Here is a 14,518-nt window from a genome sequence, read left to right as displayed (position 1 = left end):
AAGGAGAGTCACCAGAGGCCCGCAGTGAAACAGCTAAACTTAAAGTCCTGGTAATAAATGTTGTCTGTAAAAGCCCAGCCTGCAAGCTAACAAGATGGTAACTAGCATACCTTCCAGAAGAGAGTTCTAGTAACCCAAATAATTTAGCTTTTGGGGGAGTAGAAGTTGATCTTTAAAAAATAAACACACACACACACACACACACACACACACACACACACACACACACACACACGCACACAGGAGAGAGGGGGTGGGAAGGAAGAGAGGGAGGGAGGGAGGAAGGGAGCCAGGGAGAGAGGGAGAGGGAGTGCAAGAACTAAATTTAACTGAGTTTGATCACAGTTCCTCAGCTACAGTAATGAAATGGTCAGTGATGAAAGCCCCTCCTGGAGAGGTTTCCTCTTACTGAGGAGTAAGTAATCCAAAAGGAACTGAAAGGAGTCACCGTCTATTACAACCTGGGGCAGGTAGGTCCTCTGGCAGAGCTATGTGAAATCTATGTGTAGCAGCAGATGGAGGGTCTTTCTGAAGCCACAAGTGCATCATGACCCTGCTATTCAAAAGGCAACACCACCCTGAAACCTTGTAAACTGTGACAAAGTCTTGAAATGCTCGAAGCTTTGTTGGGAAGGAGAGTGCTGGTGGCACATGCATGGGGCCAGTGAGTCTTGCTATGTCCTTGGCATGTTCCTGTTCTAGATGGCCAGTGACATTGGATGCTGTCCAAAAAAGTGATCTCTCCACTTCAGTTGGGGCAAGCACTCCCATAAAGAGGGAATTCTCTAAGAACCAACTCTAAAGGCAGCTTGAGAATCCTTAGTCAAACCATTTACAACAGTTATCCACTATACATAAAACATACTCCCGACAGCTAGCAATTCTCAAAATGATGTCACCAAATCCTCAGACAGGACCAAACCTCTGGCAGGGCCTCCTCATTTCATCGGGCAGAATAAGAGGCCCTTGGAATGTCAACAGCTGTGACCAAAATAAGAAACTATTTCGTCTAAAATTAGTGAGCTTCTGCAAGAGCCTCTTTGTTCTGTTGAAAGGCAGGGGGCCCCGGCTGTTCTACACTTCCCCAGTTAGGACACTGACTTTGTCCCTGCAGCGACTGTTGTATGATTGATTGACTTGGAGTTCTGCTTGTGTATATATAAACATCACAACTGACATGGAGTTTTAGATGTCGCAATTTGCACAGACTAATGTATGAGCAATGGCTCCCTTTCCCCCTTTGGTGACATCCTGTAGTAAACACAGTGGTGTGGGCACCAGCACTGAAAACGTTCACTGGTTAAAGAGCAATTGTTCCCAGTGAACAGTGGGAATATATATTGCACAGTGAGGCTAAAAATAGATTCCACAAATACATGTGACCTATTAGATGAAGTAATCAAGAGAGAGAGAGACAGAAATGGAGAGTGCCTAACCTTGATACTGGTATAAAGTAAACCACAGTAGAGTGACTCTACAAAACTATTTCACACCCTTCTGTATGCACCCCAGGGCACTGAGCAAAGTCTGGAGACATTCTGAGTTTCCCTAATGGAAGGAGGTGAAAATTTCTACCCACAGAGCACAGGATGAACCCGCAACAAAGAATTACCTGTCCCTAGATGTTAACAGAGTTAGGGTGTGGAACTGTACCAGAGCAAAGTTTACCGTGAGTCACATCCTTCATTCCAAAACATCTAGCAGTCCTGTAATTACAAAGGAAAGGGGAACAAGAAGATAATTAAATAACAAATGTTTTATCTAGCCCAACATATCCAAAGTTTTAGGTTTCAACACTGCATCGTTATTTTCAAATCATTGATACATTTCATACATTTTTGTTTGCCTGATGTGGACCTGGTATACACAGGGCAAATCATCTTGGATGGTACATTTCAGATACTAAACAGACACACTTAGGTGGGAGCTTCCATTCTGCAAAGTGGCATCCTGGAATATTGCAATCTATATTTCATTTTGTTGATAAAGAGTTCTCTCTTTGATGTATAAGAGAGAATGGATTGTTCCAGCCTTTAAATGGGCTATTTCTGTTTTAAAACAATGCTTCAAATACAGTTCAGAAAGAATACATAGGCAAATGGAGCTGTCTGCCACAGGCTGATGATGAATGTCGATCTCCTTAGCTGGCTGGTAAATGAAAGACAATAGGATGTCACCAAAAAGCAGTTTGGGAAGCTAAGACCTCAGAACACTGAGGTTCACTGACCATTCCATCTCAGATCTTTGGAATGCATTATGACTGGTTACCTAATGGACTTGCTACAAGTGTTTAAGGCTCCTTTCCTCCCGCCCAAACTTTAGAACAACTTTTGGGTTTTGAGTAAGTTTTGTTGAGTGCCAGGTCAATCTGCCAGCTGTGTCTGTTCAGCCTGCTCTGTACATAGACCATTATATTTTGCAATAAAGGGGGATTAAAAACAGCTCTTGTGAATTGCTTACAATCTCCTTGGGATTAAATAAATGATAACATATGAAAGTGATTTTAGGACATTTACAAAGCAACATTTTACTGAGTGATTCTATAAACATGACTCCATCCTCCGGGGCGTTTTTTAAGGAATATGGTTCACTTTGTTGATGTAGAAATAGCTGAATATCATGGAAACATATTAAAATTTACTGGCCCTGGGTCAGCCAACTAAGCCAGTTTCAAACAGTTGAGTGTGGTTTTATTTGGCACACACACGAGTAGTTAGTTAAATGGTTTACTCTTTAAAATAATTCCGCATGTGTTATCTTTTCAGAAGAGGAGAAATTTCATGGCTAGATTTCATGAAAATATCTATGCCACCACAAAAATGTCACAAATAGAAAATCCACATTCTTTCTCACCTCTCCTCTCAAATTACATAGTCAAATGAGCACACAGTGGTGGCTCTTCCATGAGGTAGTGGGTGGGAGCACAAGCTGCTGTGAGGGCTGGAGGACTCAACCACAGGCTAAAGTCTGTGTCTTCTTTGTCCTCAGTTTAAGGCCAAATATAACCTTAAAAAAAGGAAAACAACTAGCATTTGTGTATATTTATCTGGTATTTTTGTAAACAAGACAGTCTAAGAGTCATTCTGAGAACTTTCAACCAAGTACAGAAATAGTTGTGAATGTGGACACAACACACATGCACTGATTTAGCCCGTGAAAAATGTTACCTCAAGCATGCAGCTAGGCAAAGATAGCTGGAAATGTTAGATCTGGGCCAGAGGTGGCCAGGCCTAGTTCTGCTGGATCCCATATTATTTCAGCTTTTTCACGAGCTGGTTTCTGAAAGAAAATTGTTTGCTGTAAATAATAAAAATAAAGAGTTCTCGCTGAATAAGGACATGAGAGAACAGATTGCCCCAACCTTTACAAAGGTCTTTCTGTTTTGAAATAACATCACAGAAGGAACACACCTGATGACGCCTTCAAATGTAGTGCATGAAAAACATATAGGCCCATAGAGCTGAGGGGTCACAAGCTATGACTCTCTGGAGGGTCAACAGTTACAACTCAACAGTGAAAAGCTAGTGTCCTGATTGAAAAGTGGGCAGAGGACTTGAAAATATTTCTTCAAGAAAGATATGCATCTGCCTAATGAACACATGGAAATAGGCTCAGCATCGTTAACAGCTAGGGATGATTACACCACCAGACTCAGCATCACTAAATGCTAGAGGAGATTACAGCACCTGGAGAAGGCTGTGCTAGCACACCAACTGAGTGACCATACTCACTGTGGCTGGCACATAAAATTTAAAATGGTTCCAGAGAGAAGCTTTATGTTCCCACAATTTCGTCCCCACCGACAGCAAAAGAAAACTTCTTTAGGAGAATTTCAAATGAGTACTGTGTGCAGGCTAGTCTTATGTCAACTTGAAACACAAACCAGAATTATCTGAAAGGAGGGAACTTGAATTGAGAAAATGCCTCAGCAAGATCTAGCTGGGAGGCATTTTCTTAATTAGTAATCAATGGGGGAGAGGGTCCATCCCTGGGCTGGTGGTCCTAGGTTTTACAAGAAAGCAGGCTGAGCACGCCATGGGAAGCAAGCCAGTAAGCAACTTCCCCTGTAGCCTCTGCATCAGTTCCTGCCTCCAGGTTCCAGCCCTATTTGAGTTTCTGTCCTGGCTCCCTTCAATGATGGACTATGATCTAGAGGCATAAGCCAAATAAACCCTTTCCTCCCCAGCTTGCTTTTGGTCATAGTGTTTCTTTGCAGCAACAGACACCCTAACTAAGACACAGAGTGAGGCCTGAACTTGTAAACTTGACACACCTAGGAAGAAGGAACCTCAATTGAAGAATTGCCTCCATCAGCTTGACCTGTGGGCATGTCTGTGGGGCATTTTCTTGATTACTAATTGATAGAGGAGGGCCTAGTCCACTGTGGTGAGATGGAGATGTACAGGAAGAATAAACTCAAGCCTGGGTGTAAGCTAGTCAGTAGTGTTCCTACATAGTGTCTGCTTCAGTTCCTACCTACCGAGGTTTCTGCTTGAGTTCCTTCTCTGACTTCACACAGTGATGGAATGTGACGTGGAACTATAAGCCAAGCAAACCCTTTCCTCCCCCAGGTTGCTGCTGGCCATGGTGTTTATCATAGCAACAGAAAGCAGACTTGGGCAGGCGCATGCAAACTCATTTGTAGTGTTCTGTCTGTTCTTGTTATGTTCCTACTCTCACTTCCAGAGAAACCAACAAGCCGGACAGGAAGCCTGGTTGGCCTGGTCATCTTTCCTAAGATCAGTACCATCTCTGCTTGACCTCACACAGATACATGGAACACAGGTTTCACAACTGAATCATTGTTCTCTACTGTGTCTGATTTTCCTCATCTAATTCTTGTGCAGATATGGCCACCACCATCCTCTTAGCTATCCAGTCCCACAGATTGCTTGGATCTCTCCTTTTTTTCAGCAATGATCCAATTGGGGGCCAGTAAGATGGCTCAGCAGCTAAAGGCACTTGCCAAGAAGCCTGATGACCTGGTTTCTATTCATAAGACCCATATGGTAGAAGAGGACTGGCTCCCACAAGTGCATCTGTTTACATCACACTTACTATTTTGTGGATGGCGACAGTCTGGGAGGGATAAATATATGAACTTGCAGGCATGAGAATGAATGCTCCCACAGACTGACAGCTGAAGAAGAAGAAAAGGACTGACTTTGTGAAGGTGAATTTTCATACAGGCTAACACAAAAAGCATGAATCCACCCCTCCTCTCCCCCATACACAATCCCACCAAATGGAGGTTGGCAAATACAGGACAGAGTCAGGCTTTTGAGAGCAGACTTTAGAAATGGCACAGGATGGCCACCTCTAACCTCTAATCTGGGGAGACTTTTCATATGTGGGGTACCCCATACCTTGAAAATTACAGTTATACCATTCCAAATTTAATAACCATCTTCAGAGTTCTGTGGGCTGTGCTTTGCTTAGATTAAAATTGCCTAATACGTGACTGCCATTCTTAATTTCCATGGAATCAGTTGGACTGTATCATCTTCTCCTTGAGCAAAAATATAATCATGTGCCATTGAACAGTGAGCTCTATGAATCATGAGAAAATGAAATTTACAGACGCATGTAAAGACTCGACCAGAGGTAGAACCAGCCAGGAACTTGGCAGCCAACCTTCCCCATAACTCAGAGGCTGGCATAGCTGTGGCTAAATGTAGGTAAGTAGCCAGAGCACTTGTTCTGTTTGCACACTCAAAAGTGTCTTCTAGAAGGTTCTCAAATATCAAGACATACCAAATAGGAGTTGTTCCAACAAATAAGTTCTCTATGAGCACCTTTCCTAACACCTGTGTCAGCACAGGGCATGTTGGTTAGGAACAGTGCAGAAGGCTTCCCAGAGAAAGGACCCAGACAGACGCCTTTTGTGGTATCTTAAAACAAGCCTGCCTCTCCTTGTCTTTCTCAGTTTCTCTCTTCTTTTATGTGCCTGCTTCACTCTATCAATGCCAGGACATCCACAGAAGTAATGTCAACCAATTAAATCTCAGCCTCATTAAAAAAAAAAAAAAAAACAAGTTCAAGCAGTCGGTCATTGGTATGGTTTTTATAATATATCATGGCCATTATTCATAAGTGATGACAAGCTCAAAAATGTGGCCTCTTTAAACAGGTAGGTACCAGTCTACAAGCCTCACACTACAATAAAACTACTTCCTGTAAAGTTTCCACACACAAACAAATTCCCCTCCACTCCATGGGGCATGGTTAGAAAGAGGCAATCCTCAATTAGGCTTTGGTAAATTAAATGCAAATGTAGAAAATGGCTTCAAAATGATTGCCACAGATTTCAGGGATCCATTTGGTATACTAGACACATAGCTGAGTAGTTTCAACTTGATTTTTAAAAACCAAAGTAAAGGCTGGCTGACTGGCATGTTCATATCATAAAATGCCAACAGCACCGAGTGCCACGAGTAATTAACATTAGGATCAAAAGCACAGTGCTGTGAAACAAAATTTTCTACACCACTTTTCCCCTTAATAAAGAAGCACATTTCCAAGCTGCTTAAAGCACAGCGGCCAATGCTATCTACTTTCTCCTTGATTTGGTCATCCTTCCATGAGTTGCCTGAGACCAAAGCCTCCAACAAGGTACTTGCCATTTGGGATAGACTAGACTGGAAGAGCTGGCAGAAGGAGGAAGCAGTGTGTTCCATGGGCATCCCCAGCTCCACAAGTGTCCCTGTACCTAGTCATCTTAAGCTTTTCCTGTTTGTACCAACCCTGGTCCACCCTGGGAATGAAGCCTTTCCCATAACTTTCAATCCAAAAACAAAAGGAAGCCTTCAGAGAATGAGTACTTATGGCTGACTTTACCAAAGGTTAAGAACAGGTGCCCATTAGAAACACCTTTGTTAAATATTAAATATACTTGCTCTTAAGATTCCTTCAACCACTCGATACCCAGGAATCCCACTCACTGCCTCTACCTTGTGGGTCCCAGTATGGCCTCCTCCCATCTCTTGGCCTCCTCTCCACTTCTGTGAGTATTTCCTTTCCTTGCCTGTCTTCCCGGCTCGGATTCAGCTTCCAGCAAGTGACTCCTCGGATGCCTAGTGCAGTCATGTCAGTATGGACTCAGAAGAACAATGTACATCTTCCTCCAATAAGATTCACCTCTCTTGGGAGCCTGTTACAGTTGGTTTGGGTCATGCCCCCCTTTAAATTGTCAACGCAGTTTGGTGCAGGATTTTTGAAGATAGGAAAATAGTCGCTGACGCCTGGGCATCGTCAATACTTGTTTAGAATGTAAAATTCAAATGTCCCAATACTCAGGACAACTTAATGAGCCAAGTAGCATTTTCTTTCTCTGTGTCAAACAGCCATGGGATCCCAGCTGCTAGTGAGTAATTTTGACCTGTGTGCCTGCATGTTGAGCCAGGTTGGCACCACCATCTGAAGCTACCTGAAATTTTATGAAGCCATGTCAGCAAGTCGGCAGTCAACCTAACATGAGTGAGTTGTTGAGAAAAATAGCCATTTTATGCCAACTTCCAAGTGAGCAGTTAGCAAATAAACTTGATCCTAAATGCTTCTCTTCCAGTTTGTTGGCTTTCTACAGAGCATTGATTTGTTCATAGATTTTGTGTTGACACACTGATTTTTTGTTTTGTTTTGTTTTGTTTTCGAGACAGGGTTTCTCTGTGGCTTTGGAGGCTATCCTAGAACTAGCTCCTGTAGACCAGGCTGATCTCGAACTCACAGAGATCCTCTACCTCTGCCTCCCGAGTGCTGGGATTAAAAGCTGATTTTATACTCTGTAACCATATAGTAAATTCTGCCTCCAGAGGAGAGGAGAGGCTCTTCATTTTGAACACTGCTTAATTTACAGATACTGGGATCTGAATCCCAAATATAAAGTGAACCTACAATGTGTTTTTAAGATGCATTTGTTAGTCTGTTAGTTGGCTTGGGGCAAGAGCACTACAAAAGAAAAAAGAAAAAAAGAAAGAAAGAAAAAAGGAAGGAAGAAGTACTTTGCTAAAGAGGAAAATTATTGCCATGTTTCCTTCTTTGCCCATGTTTCTGTGCTTTTGACAAATGCCAGGGAGATTCTGGTGGGCTAAATAAACTAGGCTTCTGGCGAAGGGTGTCTCTTCCTCACCATGCTGCTCAGTACTGGGGTCCATGACCATTGTGAGGGTCCAGTCCATCAGCCTCTGGGTCACCCATCGTCCATATCCACCATCTGTAATTAGAGCATAATGGAAGATTTTAGCTTATGAGAGAAGAAGCTATGACCTGCTCATAAACGGATATACACTGTAGTAAATATAAGATGGGCTAGAGTTAAATCAAAAACACTGTGGCATTTCAGATAGAAAACAAATGCTAAAATTTCATTATTTGAACTATTGGGTTTATACCTATTAAATCCATTATCCTAAATTATGTGTTTTTATTCCTAGGAAGTTGGGCTTTTGAATAGAAAATATATATATACATCTTAATATTAAATTTTTCTTTTTTTCTTAGTTACTTTAATTCAGAATTGTGTCTGTTTTAAATTTCCTTTAATGATTGATATACCTCTTTTAATGAAATCAAGTATGTTATTAGCAGAATATAAATATAAGCACTTTTTAAAAGCAAACAATGTGCCAGTATGATGCATATCTAAATTTGAACCTCAAATACTTTATAAACCAACTGGCTTACAGTCATTGTGCTGTATTTTTCCATCACAGACAAAAGCAGTTTTGGGCTATCTTATAAATTTGGAGTCCAGGGAATTCCAATGAGATAATGTCACTGACCTCCAGTACAAGCAGTCACTGGTGGACTTTATAGTACAATAATGTGAAAGTTGCAAAGGGCTCATTCTCAGACTCCATCAGAAAACCTGCTAAATCAACAAAAGGATGAGGTAGAGTGTGGACTAAGAAAGCAGAATTCTAGAGCTTGTCACCTAAAACAGGGAGGCGTCTAAATAACTCCAGAGATTAATAGGGAGCCTGTCCACTTGAAATCTGTCCAGAATGACAGCACTTCCAAAGCTACAAAGTGACCTTGTAGCTCACTGGTTCTTGTTCAATTTAACGTGGTTTTTGTTGTTGATGATGATGATGATAATGTTTGTTTGTTTGTTTGGGGGTTGGGGTTTCCTTTTATTTTGGTTTTTTTATGACTGTATCATTTAAGTCAAAAGCATGAAGCTGTGTTAAAAGAAAAATCAGAGTTCATCTGGCTACTACATAAACTGGGACATGGACAAATGTTGACTCTTCAAAAGGGATAGACATGGGAGAAAAAGATTGCTCAAAGCATGCTATGTGTGTTTACACCCACAGCCTTCCGAAATCTCACTGATATTTGTCAGAAATGCAGTTTCAATTAAACAGAGCAAAGGGAAACTAGCTTTGGTTTGCAAACTGACCTGAGGCATCTAATTTATGTGCTTGTTCATTTGTTAAAACACGCAAGCGGAGAGCTATTGGAGACCATATGCCATTCGTTATGAAAAGCACATTCCTTTAGTCTTTGTAACAAAATCCATATGGATTTCAGCAAGTTAATTATATCATAAACGTGCCATAATAGTTGCACAGCGGGGTGGGGGTGTAAGGTCTACATGAACTGGAAGAAACTTCAAGACTTCTTTTTAACTCAGGCTTGCCTAGTGTACTCGGTTTCCCAACATTTAAATATAGTGATATGACTCCTAGATGTTAACAAAATGCCTTCCTACTTTGAGATAAGACAGCATTACAAACTGCAATGCAGACTGGTGAGATAGCTCAGTGGTTAAGAACACTTCTAGAGGTCCTGAGTTCAATTCCCAGCACTCACATAGTGGCTCACAATCATCTATAATAAGATCTGATATCCTCTTCTGGCAGTCAGGCATGCATGCAGACAAAATACTGTATAAATAAATAAATAAATAAATAAATAAATAAATAAATAATCTTTTTTTAAAAACTGTAATTCAGGTAAAAAAATTTTGAAAGAGTGAAAGCTTTTTCTTAATATTAGCTGAGTAGTTAATAAAGGCCATCTCTCTCCCATAGCTCTGTCCTATGCCCACCCCCCACCTTTGGAACACTAATCAGATTGTTTCATTGTTACTAAATCATATTTACAAAAGAGCACTTCCCAGCCTGCCCCTGCTTCCTCTCCAACCTGACACATAGGTGTGCACACCGGGTCCCTGTGTATTCTACCAGACTGTATGCTCCTGCCTCTATGTTCTGGACTAGCTCCATGTTCCAGGCCATGGTTAGGACTTTCTCAGGACCCCCATAGCCCTCTGCTCTGAGCTCAAGTAGCACTTGTTCCATACCTTTTAATTACTTCTATTGGGCAGTAACTATGGAAACAGCTCCCTCAGATAATGTTCTGCCTGAATGTAACCCTCCAGGTCAGAAGAGGGCACCAGATCTCATTACAGATGGTTGTGGGCCACCATGTGGTTGCTGGGAATTAAACTCAGGACCTCTGGAAGAGCAGTCAGTGCTCTTAACCTCTGAGCCATCTCTCCAGCCCCTAAGGATCTTATTTTTAACTAGTTACCACATCCCTGTGAACCAATCAACCCTCTAGCTATAGTATTTTTTTTTTAGTAGCTGGAAAATGATCTCAAGAGACTTGCAATATTCTTAACTGTCAGAGACAAACTTTTCCACTGTCCTATCCTTTTGTTACAAAAAAAGAAAAGGAAAGAAAGAAATAATTTTAGAAAGTTTTCCATCAAGAACACAAGCCAGTCTTCTGGTTAAACATCAGCTAACTGAAAAATTAAATAAATGCAAGTCTTCGTTCTCAGAGAGTCATAGTCTTATGGCACCTTCTAGAATGGAGGCAGCCTGCCGGAAGACAACTGGGCCTCCACCTTGGCCTAACAGCTGGGTGTGAATGCCACACCAATAATTACTAAAATACCTCGTATCAAAATCCCATCTGGAGATTTAGAACAGCCCTCTATTGACATTCTTTGATTTTGTTGTTGTTTGATTGATAGGTTGTTGTTGTTTTTCTGATCAGTCGATTGAATTGATTTATACCTTATTGAAGACAGAAAATCCTCTCTTTGACTATTTGGAATTGAGATTCTGTGAAAAACAAATGTCTAAGGAATCCTCTTTCAGCAATGAAGCCACATCCCCATGTGCCAAGAACAGCAAGAAAGCAGAACATTTGTGTCTGAGATGTGCCCTTGGGACTTACAGAAAATCAGAAGGTGTCTAAAGGTCAAAGAGAAGGAGGGTAACCAAAGAGTCTGACTTATAAAGGCATCAGAAGCACTGTTAGAGAAAATCAGCTTTAGGGGCTCAAGTCAGGAGCCAGGTAAGTCACCCACTCACCTACTTGGTAAAGATTCTGCAAGATGTCACATTCATTTCTAATTGTCATTACTGACACTAGCTCTCTGCTGTTCAAGACCTGGAAGACTGGGAAGAGGAAGGCGGAAGAGGGACAAGAGAGGGTAATGGGGTAGAAATGTGACAAAAGCATGCTATTTGCATGTATGAGAATGTTAAAAACAAAACTCATTTTTTTACAACTACTAAGCATTTATTTTTTTTAAAAAAAAAATATCTACCTAAGCGTCAGTACACTTTCATTTTATCAGAAGTCTGGGAAATGTCATGACAACCCAGCCTGTGAGAGGAGGGCTTGGGTTGCAGGTGTCTTCGGATATCCCTGTTTCTTCCAGGAGAGCACACTCCAATTACCTTTTTCTCTTTCTGCATCTATAGATTCCCAAGCCACATAACTACTGCAGGCAAAAAGAAAGGAAAATGCTACAAAGAGAAGCAAAGTAGCATTTTTAAGATGTGTGTGTTAGGCCGGACGTTGGTGGCGCACACCTTCAATCCCAGCACTCGGGAGGCAGAGGCAGGCAGATCTCTGTGAGTTTGAAGCCAGCTTGGTCTCCAGAGCAAGTGCCAGGATAGGCTCCAAAGCTACACAGGGAAACCCTGTCTCAAAAGACCAAAAAAAAAAAAAGATGTGTGTGTGTGTGTGTGTGTGTGTGTGTGTTTGCTCGAGCCTTGTGTGTGCATGCAGGTCCCTGTGTGTCTGATGAAATGCATCCCTGAGCTGAATTGTCTGCTTCCACATCACTGTAGGAATGTTGAGATTACAGATTTCAGCCACCTCATAATATTTTTTATTTTCCAAATCCATTTATTTATTTATTTATTTATTTATTTATTTATTTATTAGACAGGGTTTCTCTTTAGCTTTGGATCTTGAGCTTGTCCTGGAACTCACTCTGGAGAGCAAGCTGGCCTCAAACTCACAGAGATTCCTCCTGCCTCTGCTCCCAAGTGCTAGGTCTAAAGGCGTGCACCACCACCACCCAGCCAATCCCTTTTTATTTTATAGAAACATATCCAAACTAGGACTCACCTGACTGGGGCCCTTGCTCAAGCACACCTCTTGGCTGGGTTACTGGTCCTTGCATTGGTTTCTCCATCAGCCAGCTTCTTTCTTAGTAAAAATACGTAGTATAAATAACACTACTAACTACATGTGGGCTTCTTTCACGGTTAGCACCTAAATACAGTGGACTTTCAGAGCATCATTACTGCCAAGCCGTGCATGCATCCATTCATTTAACAACTATATTCAAACAGGCAGTACATAGCAGATGTTGGTCACTAGAATTTATTGCTGAACAAAACTCAATCCCCCTGCTTGTGGAGTTTAAAGCCCAATAATGAAGACAAGAGTTGATCACATAATCACACAGAGAGAATTACAAATTGGCATATTTGGAATTGTAGCATATTACAATCATGACACCCCCCAAAATTGCCATGTTTTCACTATTAGATGCCCTCATTTGTTCCCTAATTTGTGTGTCAGTTCATTTTAAGCAGTGATGATTCTTAAGGAATAGTTTCCCAACACAGTGCACTATTTGTCACTTTCAGCATTGGGTAATGATTATTCATGAGATTTCCAGATGTCATTGAATGTGCACTGGGTGAGACAGAAGAATGGTTGGCACACATTTAAAAGCAGAGAAGGGAGACCAGAGCTAAACAACTTTCCCCGGAAGAACCTTGGGCCAGTTTATTGGCAACATTGTATGTCTAGCCTGGAGCATACATGTTAAGTGAAACAAGCCAAAAACAAATATCACATGAAATCTGAAACACAGGACTCATGGAGACGATGAGCAGAATGGTGGCTACTGGTGATGAACGGACAATGGGGAGAATAAAGACAATGTAGTCAAAGAGGAAAATTCTCAGGCAAGAGGGATAATTTCAAGAGAACCATTGTTGTCCCGGTTGGGTTTTTTTGTGGGGTTTGTTTGCTTGTTTGGGGTTGGTGGTGTTGGTTGTTTTGTTTTGTTTGTAAATTTGACATAAGCTAAAGTTATCTGTGAAGAGGAACCTCAGCTGAGAAAATGCCTTCATCAGATTGGCCTGTAGGCAAATCAGTAGGGCATCTTCTGGATTAATGATTGATGTGGGAGGGCCCAGCACACTGTAGGCTGTGCTACCCATCAGGTCCTGGGTAGTATAAGGAAGCAGGCTGAGCAAGTCATGGGGAGCAAGCCAGCAACTTGCTCCATGGCCTCTGCTCCAAATCCCTCTATGACTGGCTACAACTGTAAGCTGAAATAAACCCTTTCCTCCCCTAGTTGCTTTTGGTTATGATGTTTTATCACAACAATAAAAAGTCACTGGAACAATGGTGACTATAATTAATAGCAATGTTTTGATTACTTGAGAGTGAAGATTTTAAGTGTTCTACTACTAAAATATATGTAAAGTAATATGTATGCTAATTAGCTCAGTTGAGCCATTTCACAGTATGCATTTTAAAACCTCATGTTCTACATCATAAATGCTACCTAAGTTTTTGCAAATAAAAATGTTCTTTATCTGTGATGACAATAACAGCTGGCTCATCACCTTTCCTCTATGCCACAGGACTATTCTCAGCACTTTATAAATATTGAGTTGTTTAATCATTGCATGAGTTCTTGAGAGAGATAATCATAGTGGTGCTATTCCCATTCTACAGATGAGAAAATTAAGGTGCAAAGGGAATACCCACAGCCAGTAAGGAGAGTCAGGATTCCAGCCCTGTGGTGCTGATAACCTGCATGGTGCCACTCACGGCATCTGCTGGAACATGTCAAAATAGTAAAGGTTTTGCTGTTGCTTACCTCAATAACTTAGTCTGATCTCCCAGTGACATTATCCTTTTCCATATCTAAATAATAAATTCTATTTAATAAGCCCTTGTGGGAATCCCAATCGAAGCAAAACAAAATGTTCTTTTTTTTTTTTTTTTTCAATGAGAAATTTGGTGTACTGGGGTTTTCTAAGGTCATTTTATAATTGCTTTCTAAAACACGAGGCTCAACCCCCTCAAGTTTGAGAGAGAAGTCTACTGCCTTTATCATCACACGGGAAACTGATTAGAGGTGTGATAGAAACCTCTGCCCTGCAAGAAATGACTCTACTTAACACCCGGTGAGGCACAATGAAGTTAGTTAGCTCTAAAGGTGAAAACCCAGATCTGAGCTGGC

The 14,518-nt window shown here is 41.3% G+C and overlaps 1 long non-coding RNA gene across 1 annotated transcript; it reads right to left on the bottom strand.

Moving 5' to 3' along the window:
• Positions 1-299: 299 nt before the first annotated feature.
• LOC103160382 lies at positions 300-12,452 on the bottom strand. The gene is made up of 4 exons (XR_003481353.2): positions 12,376-12,452; positions 8,126-8,209; positions 3,168-3,279; positions 300-1,706 (listed from the first exon to the last, which is right to left on the bottom strand). It is a non-coding gene; the product is annotated as an uncharacterized LOC103160382 (long non-coding RNA).
• Positions 12,453-14,518: the final 2,066 nt, after the last annotated feature.

The sequence above is a fragment of the Cricetulus griseus genome, chromosome 2, assembly GCF_003668045.3.
Source record: "Cricetulus griseus strain 17A/GY chromosome 2, alternate assembly CriGri-PICRH-1.0, whole genome shotgun sequence".
NCBI lineage: Eukaryota > Metazoa > Chordata > Mammalia > Rodentia > Cricetidae > Cricetulus > Cricetulus griseus.
This window is presented reverse-complemented; position numbering and strand designations above follow the sequence as displayed.